General features: G+C 35.5%; 1 long non-coding RNA gene across 1 annotated transcript; it reads left to right on the top strand.

Moving 5' to 3' along the window:
* The first annotated feature begins 204 nt into the window (after positions 1-204).
* LOC113623628 (uncharacterized) lies at positions 205-8775 on the top strand. Its single transcript, XR_003434000.1, has 3 exons — positions 205-217; positions 8224-8226; positions 8657-8775. It is a non-coding gene; the product is annotated as an uncharacterized LOC113623628 (long non-coding RNA).
* Positions 8776-9011: the final 236 nt, after the last annotated feature.

The following is a 9011-nucleotide window of genomic DNA, read 5'->3' as shown; positions in this document are numbered from 1 at the left end:
GTGAAAATAGCCTATAAAAACACATTCAGAATCAAACCTCAATAATTGCTATTTACTCATTTGAGTTTCCAATCCTTGCTTAGTTTCATTCTTCTAGCACTAATCTTACCTGAGATCTTCAGAATTGGTAGTAGGAATTTGCAAGATGATTAATACTGCTTGGGTATAGCTTGTTAATCTATGTGTGGCCATCTTAAATTTTCAACAAATGTTTCTGGTTTTCTTCCTACACATGCACCTCACCCTGCTTCTAGATACCTTGTAAAATCGTACCCCACATCCTCTTGTGTTTGGGTGAACATATGTGATTATTCTGGCTAATGAGTTAAGACACAGGCCACTTCCAGGTCTTTTAATTGCTGAAATGGTATCCTCCTGAGATTCTTTTCTTATTTTGCATGATGAAAAAGTATCATGATGTTGGCTGTGCTGTTGCCAAGGGTTTCTGGGTGATTACACTGACCCCGAACTTAAACCCCCGCCATCAAAATGTGACGGATATGTAATATGAGTGAGAAATAAAACTGTTATTTTAAGTCATTAAAGTTTGGGTGGTTGTCTGTTATGCAACATATCTTAGATTTTCCTAAGTATAAAATTTTCCAGAATCAATACTTGGGTGCTCCTGTGGTCATTCCCAGGCATGTGTAGAGTAGCTAACAATTTGAATCACCTGATGCACACTTCCAGCTGAGGTCAAGCAAAGGGTTTCATATCATAACAAATGTCCTTTACAGTCTATTTAGTACTGTGTGTTTTGTTTTTTTATTTCTCTGCTTTTTGTTGGCGATTCTGCACAAGTCTCTCTCTAAGCTTCCATATTTAGAGTTTCCTAACTCTGCATCTTCCCAACATCTCACCCCAGATGAAGCCCAGACTAACTAGTTCAGTGAGACCACAACCAGATGCACTGAGATGGCCTATTTCTTCACTCTCAAAATCCAGATATTGAGAAATTGGGACATACTTCCATGTGTACATGGATGTTGGGGTGGGAGATAAGGAGGTAGAACTCCAACTTTGGTAAAAATATATTCCTGTTGAAACTAACAAATCAAGTCCATTTTATACAGCTTGGTTAGGTTCTAGAATTAATGTTTATTGCCAATTAAGTAGGCATGATAGAGGTTGTCCTAACCTATCATTTTTAATATTGTCTCTATGGGAAAATGTATATCAAGTTCCAAACCGTTGATTCACAAATTAACTTCTGGAGCACTACCAGCTTTTAAAATGTGGCTTCCTGCAAGGCAAAATGAGTAAGGCATAGAAACAAAGAGATAATACCCAGGTTTCCTATCTTCTGTGTACAAGGATGGTAGCTTAATAGTGATAAGACTATCTGCCTGAGCAGCCTATAAAATATGTATTTACTGAGCATTCACTATTGAGGTTAAAATTTCTGTCAATTTCTGCTATATAATTCACAACCATGTGGGAGGAATTTAGCCCTAGAAATGAAGAAAAAGTGACAGAATACATGCTGTCACGATCCCGTCCACAGTACATCAGCATATTTGTAATCCAAAGGTCTGTGCCCTGACAATTACTTCCAGTAGATTGGTACTGTAGCAGATGCGGAATCACTGATAGACTGAACTCACTACCTCTTTAGTGTACTTTTTTCTCACACTGACATTTGATTGTTATGTTATAGTGAATATTCATTATTTTGCATAAATCTGCCTGATTGTGCTACTGGGTCAACATGATAATCCTCAATTACAAAAAGGGAAGAATACCAAGGGTAAGGTTGGGGTTTCTATTAAAAGACCAAGTGTACATTTGATATGCACTATACATTTAGGCCAAAGAGTTTAATATTTGGCTATTCATCTTCCTTGGTATGAAATTTCTGCCACTGTGCAGGACTTCCAGAAATGAGAGGAATTAGGAGCTACAGTTCTCATTAAAATATACTTAGTTTAAGCCAGGCAATACTAGCATATTTACAGAATAGAAGCAACCCTGAAAAATAATTGTGTCTATTACAGGTTGTAAAGAAAAGCCAGGACTCCACTGTCCACTGAACATGCTAATTGAATCCAACCTTACAAAAAGATGAAGCAAACAATGTTTTCTCTAATTGCAAAGGTCTCTAGCTGGGTACATATTCCTATTTATCACTTCACACTTGGATAATTCGTGGTGTTTCATACAGATCCTCCTTCTTAGGAAAAGATTCTTAATTCGCAAAATAAGCCCATTGCTTTTTTTATTGATGCCTCAGAGCGTTTTGGCATGAACCCTTGGGGAACAAAGTTTCAATTTATTTCAAGGGGATTTTTTAAAATTCTAGGTTATGGATAACCTCCTCAAATAAGTTTCAGAGCCAGTGATTACTACACAAGTACTTTCCCAGATTAAACACCAGTTGGAAGAAGTATACCCCTTTTATGCTGACAGTCACTTTCTATGAGTTGTCTCTGGTAACAGAAGTTTAGATGAATAAATTGCTACTATTAAGAGTTAAAGTTGGAGGATGGGCATCCCACACTAGAAGTTATACAGGCTGTAAGCAAACAATTACTAAGTTATGAATACGGCCAAAATGTACTGTATTTTTTATTAGACCAATAAAAATATTCTCAATTTCCATTTTGGTGTATTGGAGTATCTAGGAAGAAATATAGGAGTTCTGAGTCACTGGGAGGGGCAGAGCTTCGAGAAAATACCAGTAAGCCCACTGCAGAAGACTTAGGAGCAAAACCAGTGAAGTAGTCCATGTTGATGAAGATCAAGAACATCCTTCATCAATAGAGTGACCACAGTTATTGGGACTCATGAGGCAGACATGCTCGATTAATTCCATGACTGGCTCCCTGGGACAGCAAGTAAGGTAGTACAGTGGTGCTTCTGGGGATTTTAAGAGTGTGAATATCATTCTGGAAATTTTACTTATCATTATCTGATGATTAAAAGACATGTTATCAGTTACCTTTCTTTTTTCTCAATTAAACTTCCACCTAAAAGGCCATGATCAGAATATGAGTGAAGAGGCATAGCTCTAATATAACATGCATTTCTTAGATATATGAATGAGAGTATGAGCCCAAAGAGTATAATACATCTCCAAAGAAGATAACTGGGTATCTTGTTTGTATCTTATTTCTAATAGTAAACATCTGGGAAATGTTATAATTAGGTCTTTATTAGGAATGTATAAGGATTAATACATTTTAAAATTGAGATTAAAAAGACAATGAGTGCTTCTGTTTTGTATATTTTAGCCCTGGAAGATAATTTTATGTGGCATCTAGAACATAAAATAATATCAGACTTACATAGATTTAAAAGCCTGGAAGTAGTTTACATGCTTATATTCAGGAAGCATGCTGGTGTGCCCAGGCATGTAAGTGAAGTTAACTATACAGCACGTAACTTAAACTTATAACACAGATATAAGCAAGTAATATAAAATTTCTCTAGAGTCATATGAAGTCAGTTATAAGCTACAACATTTTTTCCAGCTAATCAACTTGCTGGTTGACCTTTAGAAAGTTGTGATATGTTCAGAACTTGAGTTTAGCATACGTGAAAAAAACAGCCAAATAAGCTTTATATTGTTACACTATTTTGCTATCCAGGACCTACAATATAAATCATAAGGATAGGAAAATGATGTTTGGGAAGTACTGAGTAAATTCTGTGGATGAATCAATAGTTTCCTTTAGATTCATATCTCAGTTATATGTAAACACGTATCTATACAACAGAAACACATTCTGAGATGTACATACAGGTATGAATATTTCATGCCTTGTACTATAATTCTAAATGGCATATAATTAAAGATGATATGTCATGTTCTATCATAATATGGTAGAAGAATCATTATCCAGAAAAGACTCTGCTTTGGTTTAGATACCTCTCTTTTGTCAACATTGCTATACGCATCACCTTTGGAGCCTTAGCTTTTTCTAACTTACAACACTTACCAGTTTTCCTCTAGTTTAAATAGGTTTCTTTTGTATCATTTTCTGCAGTTACTCAAAGATCACTAAAATATAGTGACTTCGGGGATTAACATGCAACAAATTAGGACAAAAATCATTTTTAAATGGAATTTATATTTCTATTCCAATACACGCAAAGCAAGAGTGCCACTTCAGAATGTAGAAACTTCAATAAAATGCCTTAACTCTTTAATAGATATTTATTGTGCACCTACTATAAGCCAAGCACTGTTCTACACTGTTGGGATATATTGGTGGAAACAACAAACACAATACCTGCCTTTACAGAGTTTATGATCCTAGCAACAGGACCTAGACAATACAAATACATATAATAAGTAAAATATTTAGTATGTTAGAAGCTTATAAATGTTGAGAAAAACTTACACAGGTAAGTGGAATAGGGAATATAAGTGGTAAAAGGAAGATGTGATTTTAAATCGGGAGATTAGTGTCAGCCTGAATAAGAAAGTAACATCTAAGCCTAAACATGAGGAAATTGATGCTGTTAGCTACATGGCCATCTACAAGGGGCACATTCCAGTGCAAAGCTCTACAGTATTAGAGTGCTAATGTGTTCAACTAATGGAAAGGAGGTCAGTGCACCTGTTAAGACCTGGGCTAGAGAAAAAGTTGGAGATGATGTCAGCAAAAGTAACAGGGGCCTAAACTACATAAAATCCTATAGGAATGAGAGGACTTTAGCCTGTGCTAAGAGTGAAATGGAGACACAAACTGGATTTTGAACAGACAAGCAATAACACGAACACTCACTTCTATAAAGGATAACTCTGGTTATTGTGTTGAGGAGAGTAAAATGAGGGAAACCACTTGAAAGCCTATTGCAATAATCCAACTGAAAGGTGATTATTATTTGGACCTTGCTGGTAACAATGAAAATAGTAAAAATTGATCAGAATCTGGATATATTTTCAGAAACTTTATGATGGATTAATCACGAGATGAGAATGACAGGAGTTAAATATGACCCCAAGGTTTGGAGACTGAGCGTACAAAAGGATGGAATTGTCATCAAATGAAATGGAGACAATTCTACATGTAGCAGGTTTGGTGGGAATACTGAGAGTGCAGGTTGGGCATGTTAAGTTTGAGGCACTTATTAGATATAAACATAGATATGCTGAGTACTCAGTTGTTCAAGAGTGGAGGTCAGGAAAGAGGTATGAGCTGGAGATAGAAATTTTGGAGTCACCTGAAGTAGATGATAACACCAGGAGCATGAGACATTTTAAATAACTCAAGAGTACAAAGACTGACAATCCTGGGGCACTTTAACATTAAGAAGTGGTAGAAAACAAGAGGCATCAGAACACCAGAGTGACAAGTGAAATAGTATATACACATAAATGCCAAGTAAAGAAAAATTTTAAAGTTATGACTAATTCTGCCAAATGTTTCTTGTAGAGCTGAAAATTGACCACGGATGTGTGAAAAACAAGATGGACTTAGTGGAGTGATAGGGATGAAAGCCTGATTGTTCAGGGTGTAAAAGAGAACAAAAGGTGAAAACTAAGAACAGTTGATTGGTTTTGCAGAAAATGGAACAGAGACATGGGAAGGCAATTGATGGGCAAAGTTTGGTCAAGAGAACATTTTACAGTTGACTCATGAACAACACAGAGGTTAGTGGGCACTGACCCCCATGCAGTCGAAAATCCATGAATAACTTTATACTCATCCCTCTGTATCCAATGTTCCACATTCCTGGATTCAAATAACTGCGGATCATGTGGTATTGTAGTATGTATTTATTGAAAAACATCTGCATGTAAGTGGACCCACAGAGTTAAAACCCATGCTGTCCAAGTGTCAACTGTACTTTCTATTTTTTGTTTAGGAAAAATAACTGCATATTTGTACACTGTTCAGATGATTTGATGGCAGGGAAATATTGATGACGTACAAGAGACTGTGTAAAGAATGTCTGGAGAAATATTTTATTGGTGGTGAGAGGAAAAAATTCTAGAGTAAAAATGGAAAGATATTGCCTAATATCCTATAAATAAGGTGTTGGAGAAGTATTATAGACTCTCCTCTTTTTACCCCAAGAAAAGTAATCTCCACAGAATTTTTGCTTGAAAAGCTCTCTTCCAACTTATTTCATCTACCAGGCATCTTGTCTATCATTCTTAAACCTAAGACTCTATCAACAAAGGTTAATGTGAATCTTGGGGGAATATTAAGCTATGCTCCAGAAAGGCCAAAACTAAGGCAGCAAGAAGTGAGTAGGATTTATAGGCTAGCTCTGGTCAGTGAGCCTCACTAATCAACTTCCATAATTGACTCCTGTACCCACAAACACAGGCAGAAACACACACACGTGCACTGGCACTGGGGTTAACTGAAAGAGACATTTCTTAGAAGGAAAGGTAACAGCTGTAAACAAATTTCTGGAAAAATAAAAATCTTAAAGTTGATACTTGAATAAATAAGACTCTGAATAGACTTAAGTGTTATCTTAAGATAAGACTTAGAGAAGGTTTCGTGGCCAAAGGCAACCATTTTGCAGTCTCAGTTCCAAGCAGTTAGTAGCAGTTAATACAGCAGTGAGTGGGATGGGTACAGAGGTTGGCAAAAGGGATCCAAGCAGATCTCAAAGTGGCACAAAAAGTATGTTCTACAAAAACTAACTATTAAGGATTCCGAAATGGGTGTACATGTATGTGTGTACACAAAGTCATTGAAAATAATCTTATTGCCAATAAAACAAAGATTTGAAAATTCAAAAGAAAAGCCTAATATTAACTAACCTAATTCAATAAAATATTCAAATGGAATTCATTCTAGATGTAAAGATGATATTCAGTATATCTGTTAAAATAATTCATATTAATGAAAAATTGAAATATTGGCATTAATTTATCAATAGAGGCAGAACAGAATTTGATGAAATTAACTTTCAAGTATAATACAAATTCTCAGTAAACTAGACATAGAAAAGGCCAATCTCAATTTCAGAATCAACAGTAAAATTAATTCTACATATGTTTTAGAGGAATTTCCTTTATGTTAGATATGCAAGACATTGCTAAAGGCTCTTTATCAATGCTATCGTGCAACATGGTGCTGGTGATCATATAAATGAAAGATAAACAGGTAAATGTGTAAAGGAAAGGTAAGAAATTTTTTTGTTGTTGCATGTGATATGGACTCTCACATAAAATGCAACAGAATCAAGTAACAGAATAGTCTAGCATATTTGCTGTGTAAAATATTAACTTTGAAAAAAAATCAAAATTATTCCCCCTTATTGCTAACACAACTACTGAACTAGAATACATAATAAGGGGTGGGGGGGGAACGAGACAAAAAAACAATATTGTATCTCAGAATCAGATTAACAAATAATGCACAGGACCATTCATTACTTTTAGTTTTGTTTCTTAAATACTCATGCAGGTATATAAACATGATGTGCACAAAGCAGATCCATGCATCTAGAAACTTGGCATATGATTAATATGCCAATAAAAATCTATTAATAAGGAAGTGATGAACTTATAAGTTTCATGCTTAGTCTCCTTGGTTTTGCCAGTCCACAGCATACCACATGATATCACCCTGCCAGCATTCACATCTCTGAGAGCTTTCTGTGAGAGCCAGACTTCACTCTGTCTGTCTGTAGGGTAATCCCAAAGTGGCCAAGAATCCAACTCTCCCTCAGTGAGAAATAACCACTAGGGTCGTGTTTCACACTAGCTCCCATGTTTCCACAATGGTATTAAGCTACAGTTACACACCTTGGTAGCTTACTGGAAAATTCATCTTTCATTGGCTTTCTTCCCTTCCTTTTCTTGCTTAACCAACACCCTGATTTTTTCTGGGATAGTATCTCAGATCACTTGTACTATCTAGAATCCTTGCCTCAGGATTCTTGTCTGCTTTGGGAGGAACCAAAAGCACAGTAGTGTCCTATTTCTTTCTTCAAAGATGAAATTCAGTTGGATTTATACCCAAATGTCAAAATTAAAATTTAATGTAGAAGAAATTCATGGAGGAGAATATCCCTGTAGCCCCGGGACAAGCACAAAATCGTTATATAAAACATCAGAAAGTTCAACTTGACTACAACAAAATTAAAGATTACTATTTACAATGGACACAATAAACTAAGTTTGTGATGGTAACTGACCAGGAGAAAATATGTACAATGTTTAAAGTTGAAAACTGATCGATATCTAAATGTAAAAAGAATTTCTAAAAAATAAGAATGTTTAGTAGAAAAATGGCCAAACAGGGTGACTAGGCAGTTCAGAGAAAAGTAAAACCAAATAGCTAAAAAAAAAAAAAAAAAAAAAAAAAAAGATGCTCTTCCACACTGCTTATCAGAGAAATAGAAATGAAAAACAGCGAGGTGTTGTCTCTATAATCGTGATCATAGTTCAAAAATTACAGATATTGATAATACTCTTTGAGAGGTTGCAGGAAACTGTGGCCCTCAAACACTACTCACTTGAGAAAACACAATTGTAATCATTCTGGTAACTAATTGACAGGACCTATGAAACTAATTTTGTGTGACTTATGGCCCTTCAAACAAAATTCTGCATATATGGCAGTTTCTTACAAAACCAAACATACTCTTACCATATGATCCAGCAATTACACTACTTGGTATTTACTCAAAGGATTTGAAAACTGTTTCTACACAAAAACCTGCACAGAGATGTTGATATCAGGCTTTATTCCTAATTGACAAAACTTGGAAGCAACCAAGATGTCCTTTAGTAGGCAAATGGTTAAACTGTGGAATATTAGTGCTATAAAAGAAATTAGCTATAAAGCCATGAAAAGACATGGAGGAAACAATGCATACTACTAAGTGAAAGAAGCCAGTCTGAAAGGTTAATTACTGTATGATTCCAAGTATATAACGTTCTGGAAAAGGCAAAACCATAGAGAGAGTAAAAAGATCAGTGGTTGATATGAGATGGGGTAGACAGGGATGAATAGGCAGAGCAAAAAGGGTTTTTTGTTGTTGTTGTTGTTTTTTAGGGCAGTGAAACTAATATGTAATATACTATAATGGTAGAT

This window comes from Aethalodelphis obliquidens, unplaced genomic scaffold (genome assembly GCF_003676395.1).
Source record: "Aethalodelphis obliquidens isolate GAN/ISIS:26980383/991018 unplaced genomic scaffold, ASM367639v1 scaffold11, whole genome shotgun sequence".
Classification (NCBI taxonomy): domain Eukaryota; kingdom Metazoa; phylum Chordata; class Mammalia; order Artiodactyla; family Delphinidae; genus Aethalodelphis; species Aethalodelphis obliquidens.
Note: the sequence above shows the minus strand (reverse complement) of the source record. Positions and strands in the feature narration are given on the sequence as shown.